A 12,821-nucleotide genomic window follows, 5' to 3' on the forward strand; every position below is an offset into this window, starting at 1 on the left:
TCTCATTTATCCAATCGCTCGCAAACACATTGCATTGCTAGTCTACAGTGGCAATACAAAGTGACGTTTCACCATGCACGTCGAAGTTCATTACCAGTACCGCGCCAGCATCGACCGGCCGGCGAAGCGACGAGCTCAGCAGCGCATGCGCAAGGCCCGACACCACCCCAACCGAGCTTCCCTGCTTATCGGAGAGAACAAGTGCGCGTGAACACGGGCGCGTCTGAGTATCTGGATTTAAAAAAAAAAAAAGAAAACAAAGAAAGCGTTTCCGAGATATTGACAAAGACAAGTGGTCGCGGTCGCTCTGAATCTTATCGTATTATAGAAAACGTGGGAAGGCGGCGCTTCCTCGAGGGTCAGAAAGTACAATCGTCGAACTAGGTGGCAAGTGGAGTACATCCTTTTTCTTGGAACGGTTTGCAATTGACTGCTTGAATGTGCCGACCACGCGTCGCGGGTCGCGTATAGAGCCAACCGTTGGCAAGCACGCGTCTAGCGTAGCAGCAGAACCGATCGCGGTTGCGATAACCCATCGTTGGCAGCGAAAAAGAAAAACACCCACACGCAGTTTGTAGCAATAACCGTACAAATCAATGTGGTTTTAAATATAGCTTCACTGGTCACCCAAGAAGGGCACCGAAACTTTCTCATGACGCACACCGCTGTAGTCCACAAAGAACAAAGCGCACAAAATAGATATGATACAGCCGCACCGCATTATTTCGTGTTTTCAGCATTTCATTACTTTCGTGTGCATGCGCGCTAGGGCCACGCAGGCCAGGAGTAAAAGGCACGAAAAGAAAAAAAAAAAAAAAAATGATACGCAATCCTAAGCTTTGACTTGACTGCTGTGGCACTCGCATTTGTGTTCTTTACCTTAGGCGAACGCAATGCGCAAACTGAACTGGAATTTCCAATAATGGAAATTCCTGTTTGGCTCATATTTGCGTTTTTCGCCCGAGCAAGCGCTTCACTGCACTACGCTTTGCCCCTTCAACGTGGCTACACTGCCCGGCAGGCGTGTTCTGCGTAGGGCCGAACCTGCAGGCAAAAAGCATGGGCGCCGCCATCTTGTTGAGAGCGGCGCCAGGGACACAATCGCGCCTAGCTCATTGAGTTTTCCCCCAAAACTGAAAAAAATTTGACTTCATTAAACGAGAAAGATGCCACGAGTGCCCCAACAAAAAGCTTTGAGGATTACCGAAGGGTAACTGAGGGCGACGCAACGGGCTCTGGAAAGAAGGATGATGGGTGTGGCGTCACGGGGGGATCGGAATAGAGCAGATTGGGGTGTGCGAGAAGAAACGCTCGTTAATGACACCAAAGTTTAAACCAGGAAAAACAAATGGGCATGCGCAGGGCATGCAATCTGGGGGGAAGATAACCGGTGGCCATTAAGGGTTACAGACTGAATTCCAAGAGGAGGGAAGCGTAGCAGGGGGTGGCAGAAAGTTAGGAGGGCAGATTAGATTAGGGACTACATGGCGACAATCGGCACCTGACCGGGGTACTTGGAGGATCATGGCAGATGCCTTTGCCCTGCAGTGGGCGTAGCCAGGATGATGATGATGATGATGTTCATGATGAAAAGGTAGCAACAGGTCTTCGTAACATACAGGTTAGAAAGATGAGGCACCTTTTAACCCTTGAATATATTTCGCCACATTTGGGCATACGACAAGTTTGTTTTCGAGGCGCTCGGTCCCACTGCTGCGAAAATGTGTACACAAAGGCTGCACAGTAGTTGCCAGAAATCGGGCACTCTATTTTTCTTTCATAGGGAATCTTTCTTCCACTTGGGCAGCGGATTTCGGCGGCAGGGCGAGCTTGCGTGGCCGCGGTGGTTTACGGATCCAAGCGATAGTGAACTCCAAAATCCAGTGTTGGCTTTGAGTGGGATTCATATTGATTGCGAACCCCACGGCTAATCCTACCCCCCATCCCCCCAAGTGGCTCTTTACAGGAGACAATCATTCAGAGACATCGGACAAATAGGAATTCTGGTTCTTTCTTTTGCTTTCATTAATTTTTCTCGAAGCCCATAACTAGAAATTTGCTGGAGCGGCTGTCCCATTTGCGACGCAACAAGTGCGACGCTACACACAGATGGAGTGGCAGTTTAATTACTCTCGTGGTCCGCGAACCGGCATCGTTGCGTGTAGTATAGGAATGGTGCGTGTCAAGTCACTGCTCGCGTTGAGCTTGTGCTCTTCATTTTGATTGAATGAAGTCTCACCTAAGTGAGCGGGGCCGATCCCGGAGGTAGTGCAATACCGGGCCGACCTGCGGCGGAGGTGAAGCAGGCTTCAAGCACTCCGCCAACTTCCAAAAATAGGTTTAATATCGTGGGTCCATATAGAACCCGTATCAGATATTAAGCTGATAAGAACAGATACTACACTTTGATCTTAGCCAAAAGGCCGAGAAGCGATGTCCTTCACTTCACTTCATTGTACTACTGCCTTGTGGGCGCCCTGCCGACATGGGTAACCTCAGCAACAGCGTGGGCAATATTATAAAATTCAGCCTGTGTACAGACTCAACGCTCCCTATCTCACGGATGAACTCGCAACGCCTCAGTCTTTCGCTGTTAACGAAACGCTGTCGCGTAGAAACGAGACCCGAGTGCAAGCTTGCTTGTAACGCGAAACCAACCAAGGCAACCTCGTAGAAAACGGAACAGGCGAGCGGAAAAAAACGCGCCAGGGGAATGCTTACTTCCGTCTGAATGCGACCGCTCAAGGTGACCTTCCTTGAGGGCTTCGTTTCAAGCCCGTGTGCAATTGTAATATACTACGCGCATTTCCTTCATTTCTTTTTATTTACCGCAAGGCCCACTGAAAATTTTGATACGGCACAGGCCGGGACGGATCGCAACGTGTCGATTCGACCGGTAGAATTAGGTAGCATGCCCCATGTACGAAGACGAGCAACATAGAAGTGAATGACAAAATAAATATAGAAAACGCTGCACACTCCTTCCCACCGGAAACATAGAGGGGAGAAAGATCGCCATCTGAAACACAGGCATTGTAAAAAAAAAAAAAAAAGTGCTACCTCATCATCTTTACCATTACCGTGTGTGTGTATGTATATATGCATGTGTGTGTGTGTGTGTGTGTGTGTGTGTTTGTGTATTTATATATATATATATATATATATACGCACACATGCTAGCATAGCTTAAACGCAGCTGGAAAGCTCAGCCTTGCACAAGAACCACCCCCTGTCGCAAACCCCTTTGAAACATTCAAATGGGAAACACGAGTACAGCGAGGTCGTTCGAACCTGGCGCCAAAACGCATTAGCGCCATCTGTGTACGGAACTAGGAAAACCTGCGGACTTTGCAATACAGAAAGAAAGGTAGATGGCGCGAGCTAACGCTCCATTGCATACTAAGAACGAGAGTTAGTGAATAATGGCAGAAACGTCTTGGGAAGAGAAAAAAAAAAAAAAAAAACGCGCAACAGTTGTTGGCTTGTGCAAGCACTCTATGTTACAGCGATTAAAGAGCATAGCATCTTCTACAACAGCAGCTACAAAAAGAAGAAGAACGTGAGAGAGGGAGAGACACAGGCGTGTTTCTTTGGAATGCAGAGCATGCAGCACATACTATAAAGTGCCAAAGAGACGGGGAAAGCAGATGGCGCGAAGGTGTATGTCCTCAAAGCTTGAAAGCAATTTCTAAATTACAACATGTACCGAAGTCCACCTACTCTCATCAGGTTGCTCCCGCCTCCAGTTGCGTTTAAAGTGAAATTACAGTCGCCTCAAAGGCAGACAGAGAGAGAGTGAAAATAGGTACACTTGCTTCGCGCAGCTGCAGCCGTTCAAATTTTACAGCAAGAGCACTCCCGAAAGCACAAAGTCCGCTGCCGCCTGGGCGCAATGCGCTCGCTTCAGTAAATTGCCGTGCTGGCCTCGGCAACCAAGAGGTGTAGTGCGGCAGACTGCTGCATTGTAGCACACCGGAAACCGTGCAGACGTAAGCGATCGCCTCGACATCGCTGCGAGCGCTCGAAGAGACAAAGTCCGAAACCACGTGTGCCGGGGCGGTGCGAGCGCGACGCCTTTGACGCAACTTTTGCGTACAAGCCGCCGCACCGCCACGACGGAATCGCTGGCATCCCGCACGCAGCTGCATTGTGTCACGCCGGCAATCGTTGAAACACCACGCAGTCGTCGGCGTCGGCCCCGACATGGTTGCGAGCGCTGGAAGAGACAAAGTCCGAAACCGCGTGTGCCGGGGCGGCGCGAGCGCGACGCCTTTGACGCAACTTTTGCGTACAAGCCGCCGCACGGACACGACGGAGCCGGTGTCACCCTGCAGAGGGCTGCACTATAGCACGCCGGGAACCGGCAAAGAACCGCGCAGACGTCGTCGTTGGCCGCGGCGTTGCCGCGAGCACGCGAAGAGACAAAGTCCGAAACGACGTCAGCCGGGGCGTCGAGCACGCCGCCCGCACTGTTCGCACGCGTGCTCGGAAATGGCGAAGGGGCCGCGCTAGCGTGCCTTGAATCGGTGAGCGGCGGTACCGCGGCAATCGCCAGAGCTCGAATCCGCCCTGCAAAAGCCAAATATAGGCGCTCGGCTCGGCGCAGTACGCCGCCGCGTCGCACGAGTACGGCCCCATGGAGGTCTGGGCACTTATCGCTGCTACTGTAAGGGGCCGTACGGCCCCGGCCGACATTGTACCGTAGTGCGATTTTCGCCTTGCGCGTGCTCGTGGCGGTGTCCGCGCACCGTTCCGAAGTCGACAATCGTGCCCACGACTACGCGAGCGCTGGAAGAGACAAAGTCCGAAACCGCGTGTGCCGGGGCGGCGCGAGCGCGACGCCTTTGACGCAACTTTTGCGTACAAGCCGCCGCACGGCCACGACGGAGCCGGTGTCACCCTGCAGAGGGCTGCACTATAGCACGCCGGGAACCGGCAAAGAACCGCGCAGACGTCGTCGTTGGCCGCGGCGTTGCCGCGAGCACGCGAAGAGACAAAGTCCGAAACGACGTCAGCCGGGGCGTCGAGCACGCCGCCCGCACTGTTCGCACGCGTGCTCGGAAATGGCGAAGGGGCCGCGCTAGCGTGCCTTGAATCGGTGAGCGGCGGTACCGCGGCGATCGCCAGAGCTCGAATCCGCCCTGCAAAAGCCAAATATTGGCGCTCGGCTCGGCGCAGTACGCCGCCGCGTCGCACGAGTACGGCCCCATGGAGGTCTGGGCACTTATCGCTGCTACTGTAAGGGGCCGTACGGCCCCGGCCGACATTGTACCGTAGTGCGATTTTCGGCTTGCGCGTGCTCGTGGCGTAGTCCGCGCACCGTTCCGACGTCGACAATCGTGCCCACGACTACGCGAGCGCTGGAAGAGACAAAGTCCGAAACCGCGTGTGCCGGGGCGGCGCGAGCGCGACGCCTTTGACGCAACTTTTGCGTACAAGCCGCCGCACGGACACGACGGAATCGCTGGCATCCCGCACGCAGCTGCATTGTGTCACGCCGGCAATCGTTGAAACACCACGCAGTCGTCGGCGTCGGCCCCGACATGGTTGCGAGCGCTGGAAGAGACAAAGTCCGAAACCGCGTGTGCCGGGGCGGCGCGAGCGCGACGCCTTTGACGCAACTTTTGCGTACAAGCCGCCGCACGGCCACGACGGAGCCGGTGTCACCCTGCAGAGGGCTGCACTATAGCACGCCGGGAACCGGCAAAGAACCGCGCAGACGTCGTCGTTGGCCGCGGCGTTGCCGCGAGCACGCGAAGAGACAAAGTCCGAAACGACGTCAGCCGGGGCGTCGAGCACGCCGCCCGCACTGTTCGCACGCGTGCTCGGAAATGGCGAAGGGGCCGCGCTAGCGTGCCTTGAATCGGTGAGCGGCGGTACCGCGGCGATCGCCAGAGCTCGAATCCGCCCTGCAAAAGCCAAATATTGGCGCTCGGCTCGGCGCAGTACGCGGCCGCGTCGCACGAGTACGGCCCCATGGAGGTCTGGGCACTTATCGCTGCTACTGTAAGGGGCCGTACGGCCCCGGCCGACATTGTACCGTAGTGCGATTTTCGGCTTGCGCGTGCTCGTGGCGTAGTCCGCGCACCGTTCCGACGTCGACAATCGTGCCCACGACTACGCGAGCGCTGGAAGAGACAAAGTCCGAAACCGCGTGTGCCGGGGCGGCGCGAGCGCGACGCCTTTGACGCAACTTTTGCGTACAAGCCGCCGCACGGCCACGACGGAGCCGGTGTCACCCTGCAGAGGGCTGCACTATAGCACGCCGGGAACCGGCAAAGAACCGCGCAGACGTCGTCGTTGGCCGCGGCGTTGCCGCGAGCACGCGAAGAGACAAAGTCCGAAACGACGTCAGCCGGGGCGTCGAGCACGCCGCCCGCACTGTTCGCACGCGTGCTCGGAAATGGCGAAGGGGCCGCGCTAGCGTGCCTTGAATCGGTGAGCGGCGGTACCGCGGCAATCGCCAGAGCTCGAATCCGCCCTGCAAAAGCCAAATATTGGCGCTCGGCTCGGCGCAGTACGCCGCCGCGTCGCACGAGTACGGCCCCATGGAGGTCTGGGCACTTATCGCTGCTACTGTAAGGGGCCGTAGGGCCCCGGCCGACATTGTACCGTAGTGCGATTTTCGTCTTGCGCGTGCTCGTGGCGGTGTCCGCGCACCGTTCCGAAGTCGACAATCGTGCCCACGACTACGCGAGCGCTGGAAGAGACAAAGTCCGAAACCGCGTGTGCCGGGGCGGCGCGAGCGCGACGCCTTTGACGCAACTTTTGCGTACAAGCCGCCGCACGGCCACGACGGAGCCGGTGTCACCCTGCAGAGGGCTGCACTATAGCACGCCGGGAACCGGCAAAGAACCGCGCAGACGTCGTCGTTGGCCGCGGCGTTGCCGCGAGCACGCGAAGAGACAAAGTCCGAAACGACGTCAGCCGGGGCGTCGAGCACGCCGCCCGCACTGTTCGCACTCGTGCTCGGAAATGGCGAAGGGGCCGTGCTAGCGTGCCTCGAATCGATCGGCCGGGGGCCCCGTAGGGCGACAGAAAGGCAATTGTGCAGGAAACCGTACTGGCCATTAGCGAGAAATTGCCGTTCGCGCATTCGGTAGACGCGCTGCGCTTTCACGACTTCGGCATTGTGCTGCCGACGTAAGCTTTCAATCTTGCTCGCGGCGTTACGAGGCGGCACGATTTTCGCCAAACGCTCGTCGAAAGTGGCACGAGTACGGCCCCATGGAGGTCTGGGTACTTATCGCTGCTATTATATGGGGGTCCCAGAGAGCAGTCGCCCCCAAAGCGACCTGGGTGTTTGATATGCGGCGGGCTTCGTGCCCGTCAAGCGTGTCCCCGGTATCGCTCCCGTGGATCCCACAGCTGACGTCTGCAGCCTCATCCGCTTGATGCGTTAGGGGCTGGTTGTCGGACGACGCTTTTTCCACGATATCGAAGTGTGTTCCGCATCGTCCTCGGACGAATCAAATACGAAAGCGCCGAAGGCGCGGGCGTGACCCGTCGCCTAGCGGCTTTGCCGTCTCGGCTACGTTGCAAGTGTCGGTCGGTCCACCAGTGCTGCGGGCTCGAGAGAAACCGCAAGCCGCGATCGAGTCGACACAACCGGTCTATCGAGAATGTTGCGTGCTTCTTGCCGCGTGGCGATACCCGGCCCTGCGGGGAGGGCGCCGTAGCGAGCTCGAACGCCGTCGTCTCGGACTGTGCAAAGTGCTACCCTTTGCGAGAACGAAGCGTGTTGGGGCGCCTGAAGGTGGCCTCGGCATCGCAAAAACGGCGTCCGGCCTGCTTGAAAGGCTGGACGCGCAGTTGAACGATTACCTGGTTGATCCTGCCAGTAATCATATGCTTGTCTCAAAGATTAAGCCATGCATGTCTAAGTACATGCCGAAATAAGGCGAAACCGCGAATGGCTCATTAAATCAGTTATGGTTCCTTAGATCGTTTCTTCCTACTTGGATAACTGTGGCAATTCTAGAGCTAATACATGCAGTGAGCCTGAAGCCCTTTGGGCGACGGGTGCTTTTATTAGACCAAGATCGATCGGGTTTCGGCCCGTATTGTGTGGTGACTCTGGATAACTTTGTGCTGATCGCATGGCCACGAGCCGGCGACGTTTCTTTCAAGTGTCTGCCTTATCAACTTTCGATGGTAGGTTACTTGCTTACCATGGTTGTTACGGGTAACGGAGAATCAGGGTTCGATTCCGGAGAGGGAGCCTGAGAAACGGCTACCACATCCAAGGAAGGCAGCAGGCGCGCAAATTACCCACTCCCGGCACGGGGAGGTAGTGACGAAAAATAACAATACGGGACTCTTTTGAGGCCCCGTAATTGAAATGAGTACACTCTAAATCCTTTAACGAGGATCAATTGGAGGGCAAGTCTGGTGCCAGCAGCCGCGGTAATTCCAGCTCCAATAGCGTATACTAAAGCTGCTGCGGTTAAAAAGCTCGTAGTTGGATCTCAGTTCCAGACGAGTAGTGCATCTACCCGATGCGACGGCTCGGACTGAACATCATGCCGGTCCTTTCTTGGTGCACTTCATTGTGTGCCTCGAGAAGGCCGGTGCTTTTACTTTGAAAAAATTAGAGTGCTCAACGCAGGCGAGTCGCCTGAATAAACTTGCATGGAATAATAGAACAAGACCTCGTTTCTGTTCTGTTGGTTTTTGGAATACGAGGTAATGATTAAGAGGGACAGACGGGGGCATTCGTATTGCGGCGCTAGAGGTGAAATTCTTGGACCGTCGCAAGACGAACTACTGCGAAAGCATTTGCCAAGAATGTTTTCTTTGATCAAGAACGAAAGTCAGAGGTTCGAAGGCGATCAGATACCGCCCTAGTTCTGACCATAAACGATGCCAACCAGCGATCCGCCTGAGTTACTCAAATGACTCGGCGGGCAGCTTCCGGGAAACCAAAGTGTTTGGGTTCCGGGGGAAGTATGGTTGCAAAGCTGAAACTTAAAGGAATTGACGGAAGGGCACCACCAGGAGTGGAGCCTGCGGCTTAATTTGACTCAACACGGGAAAACTTACCCGGCCCGGACACTGGGAGGATTGACAGATTGAGAGCTCTTTCTTGATTCGGTGGATGGTGGTGCATGGCCGTTCTTAGTTGGTGGAGCGATTTGTCTGGTTAATTCCGATAACGAACGAGACTCTAGCCTATTAAATAGGTGCGGGGTTCCCAGCACCTTACAACCTTCTTAGAGGGACAAGCGGCTCCTAGCCGCACGAAACAGAGCAATAACAGGTCTGTGATGCCCTTAGATGTCCGGGGCCGCACGCGCGCTACACTGAAGGAAGCAGCGTGTCTTTATCCCTGTCTGAAAGGACTGGGTAACCCGTGGAACTTCTTTCGTGATTGGGATAGGGGCTTGCAATTGTTCCCCTTGAACGAGGAATTCCCAGTAAGCGCGAGTCATAAGCTCGCGTTGATTACGTCCCTGCCCTTTGTACACACCGCCCGTCGCTACTACCGATTGAATGATTTAGTGAGGTCTTCGGACCGATGTCCGGCGCGGCCTTTCGGTTGCGCCGGTCTGTTGGAAAGATGACCAAACTTGATCATTTAGAGGAAGTAAAAGTCGTAACAAGGTTTCCGTAGGTGAACCTGCGGAAGGATCATTACCGGATTGTGAAGGGTGGCGAGCGCCATTGTTTCTACCCCGTGTGGGTGAAGCAGCTCGCTGCGCCCGACGCTTTCCGCCGCTGGCCCCGCTTGGACGCGGGGACGGCTATACCCGAACATGCCGGGGACTGCCTGAATTTTGAGGGGCGCCCCGTGCCAAATTTGTTGCGCCCAGTGGACGCCGGCTGCAACCTTGGACGGTTGGCTTGGCCGCGCCCGCGGGTAGAAACGGCGTAACGCACACTGGGTGGGCTTTCTGTCCGCTTTGGCGCTCTTGCGCGGAATGGGAGTAAGACGACCCGACCTGCTGCTTTGCCCAGTACGAGGGGAACGGCGAAGCGTGCGGTCGGTCAAGGAACTGACGGTCGAGAGCTAATGCCGCTGCCGCTTAGTACACACACGGAACCGTGGTGCGAGCGCTCTCCCGTCCTCCGCGGCAAACGCTGCCGAGTCTGAAAAGGCTGGCGGCTGCCGGTCGCTTCCTGCGGCGAGTATGGAGTAACGACCCGACTTTGTTGCCACCCAAGTACTAAAGGAACGGTGTGGCGCTCGGTCGGTCATGGAACTGTCGGTATGAGGGTGCGGCTGCCAAGTACGGAAGGAACCGTGGCCTAAAGTGCTCTCCCGTCCTCCGCGGCAAATGCCACCGAGTCCGAAAGGGCCGGAGGCTGCCGGTCGGCTCCTGCTCGTGACGCGCGAGGTGTCGAGATCGCGGTTTAATGCGACGACGTCTGCAGGCTATTCGCCCGCCGCCGAGGGAAAGGCGGCGTTGCTGCGAAGTACCGAAGGAAACGCGGCTTTGCTACGTCGGAAGCGTTCTGCGGTTAGCGGACTTGTGCGCTTTGGGAAGGCGCCGCACGTCGAAAGAGGAAGTACGGACAGACGAGGGACTGTAGTCCCGGTTTCGAACGCACTTGCGGCCAGGCCCTTGCTGGCTTCGTCTTCCGCCTCAAGTAGACTTGTTGTGGCGCCGGCGCAGGGAGCCGTCCCTGGCACTGGCCGAGTGGTTTTGGAGAGCTGCGCGAGTACGCGCGCCGGGCTCTTGTCTTTCGTCTCAAGTAGGCTGTTGGATCAACAGCGGTTATGCTGCGGCGATCTGCCGATGCGAAAGTGTGTGTGTGTTTGAGGCCCTTCTATGAACCTACTGCTGACTGAAGCGAAGCACGTCGATGGGGGTGAAGCCCTGCCCGTGGCCGTGTAGCCGTTAAAGACTCCACAGCGGCTTAGCCCTAATCATGGCTCTGTCGCTCTTTGCAATTTTTAGTGGAGCGATGTGAACGTGCACACGAGACACACGGGTCCGGTGGATGGTTGGCAGGTAAAACCGGCTTCGAGTGCGCGCAAACGGCATAAGGTGCCTCGAGGGCAAGCGAGGAAGGCGTGGGCGCAAAACACACGCGCGAGTAGCAGGAGTGGAGTGCCATTAGGCTTTCAGCTGCTGAGACGCGGCCGCCGAAAGAGCGAGACTGGAGGAGCGCACGCCGAAAGGCGCTCTTCGAAACCACACACAGGGAGACGCCACGTGCCTAAAACCCTGGTTGTACTGTACTGAATTGAACAAACTATTTTTCACGACTCTAAGCGGTGGATCACTCGGTTCTCGGGTCGATGAAGAACGCAGCCAGCTGCGAGACTTGGTGTGAATTGCAGGACACACTGAGCACTGATTCTTTGAACGCACATTGCGGCCTTGGGTCTTCCCTTGGCTTCGTCTGTCTGAGGGTCGGATCACATATCAAGAGAGACTTCGGCGCACAGGGAACGTGCGTCCGTCGACTCGTTTTGACCGCGTCGGCATCATGGACAGTACGTTGAGCGCTAAAGCCACGCGCCAGCGGCCTCACGAGAGGGAGACGGTGGCAAACCGTTGTGCCAATTCTTCGAAAAGACGGAAACGAGGCAATACTACTGCAGCGTGACGAGTGCGCGCCTCTAGTAAGACCGCCGCAGGATGGAGTCGGATACCTGCAGGGAAAGAGCGGTCCAAGCACGAGGCGCGAACGTCTGTTGCCATGTAGCGCGCACGTTTGCGAGAGAGTCGGAAGCGCACGCTTGCGTGCACGGAAAACGTGGGAATGAAACGCCGGCCGATTCCCGCGCCGTGCGCAAAGCCAGCGCGATCGCAATTTGCGCTGTTTGCCTTCGAAGTACGTCGAGCTCCAGAGCTGGTCGCTCGTTCACGTCACCGCAGCTGTGTGGGCGCCCTTCCGGGCTTCGTCGCAGGAATGGGAATCGGCAGATTCTTGCGAGGAGCGGGGAGGAGAAGGGTGGCCCCCGAAAGCGGTTCGACGCGACAGCGCCGTCTGCGAGCGAGAAGAGTCACGGCACGGCGGAGAATTGCCGCGAAACGGAAAATGTCTCCTTCGAGAGCGTGGGTGCCCCGTTGGCGGAGCTGAAGCGTTCCGTCGTAGTCCGCCGTCGGTCCAAGTGCTTCGCAGTCTCTGTCCCCTAAAGACTGGGCCACTCCAGTTGGGGCAGGGGCGACGCTACACGAGACGATGCCTCCCGCCAGGTTTTAGTCGCCCCTGCGGTGCCCGCTGAAGCGGCGCGCTGCTAAGGCGATCTTTGCCTCGGTGGTGTTTGGGCTTCAGACACGGTCGCTTACCACGCAACTGCTCGTGCGCCGCACGCGCGCAGGCGGTTCACCGCCTGCCAGCCTCGTCTATAAGTAGCTCCGTGTTGGGCGAAGGACGTGGTAGGGCGTCGCACTCGGTTGGCGCTGGGTTTTCGAACGTGTCGAGTCCTTTTCGGCATACCGCTCGTATGACGCACGCGCGCAGGCGTTGTGCCGCCTGCCAGCCTCGTCCGTAAGGACGTGGCAGGGCGTCGTACTCGGTCGTGCTGGAATGGGCGAAAGCGATGTATCCGTTGTCGACCTCAGATCAGGCGAGACAACCCGCTGAATTTAAGCATATCACTAAGCGGAGGAAAAGAAACCAACAGGGATTCCCCGAGTAGCTGCGAGCGAAACGGGACCGAGCCCAGCACCGAATCCCCCGTCCTTGCAGGCGGTCGGGAAATGTGGTGTATGGGAGGCGACGTTCTCGGGTGTTTGCGACGGTGCAAGTCCCCCTGACAGGGGCTTGTCCCAGAGTGGGTGCCAGGCCCGTCTCCGCCGTTGCGCGCCCGGGATGAAGCCTCCCGAGAGTCGGGTTGCTTGAGAGTGCAGCCCTAAGTGGGTGGT

The 12,821-nt window shown here is 56.8% G+C and overlaps 3 non-coding genes across 3 annotated transcripts; 2 read left to right on the top strand and 1 right to left on the bottom strand.

Moving 5' to 3' along the window:
* Nucleotides 1–2,243: 2,243 nt before the first annotated feature.
* On the bottom strand, nt 2,244–2,435 carry LOC140214622 (U2 spliceosomal RNA). Its single transcript, XR_011891559.1, has one exon. It is a non-coding gene; the product is annotated as a U2 spliceosomal RNA (small nuclear RNA).
* Nucleotides 2,436–7,821: 5,386 nt separating this feature from the next.
* On the top strand, nt 7,822–9,636 carry LOC140214625 (small subunit ribosomal RNA). Its single transcript, XR_011891562.1, has one exon. It is a non-coding gene; the product is annotated as a small subunit ribosomal RNA (ribosomal RNA).
* Nucleotides 9,637–11,210: 1,574 nt separating this feature from the next.
* Nucleotides 11,211–11,363, top strand: LOC140214629 (5.8S ribosomal RNA). Its single transcript, XR_011891566.1, has one exon. It is a non-coding gene; the product is annotated as a 5.8S ribosomal RNA (ribosomal RNA).
* Nucleotides 11,364–12,821: the final 1,458 nt, after the last annotated feature.

Source organism: Dermacentor andersoni, unplaced genomic scaffold (assembly GCF_023375885.2).
Source record: "Dermacentor andersoni unplaced genomic scaffold, qqDerAnde1_hic_scaffold ctg00000517.1, whole genome shotgun sequence".
Lineage (NCBI taxonomy): Eukaryota > Metazoa > Arthropoda > Arachnida > Ixodida > Ixodidae > Dermacentor > Dermacentor andersoni.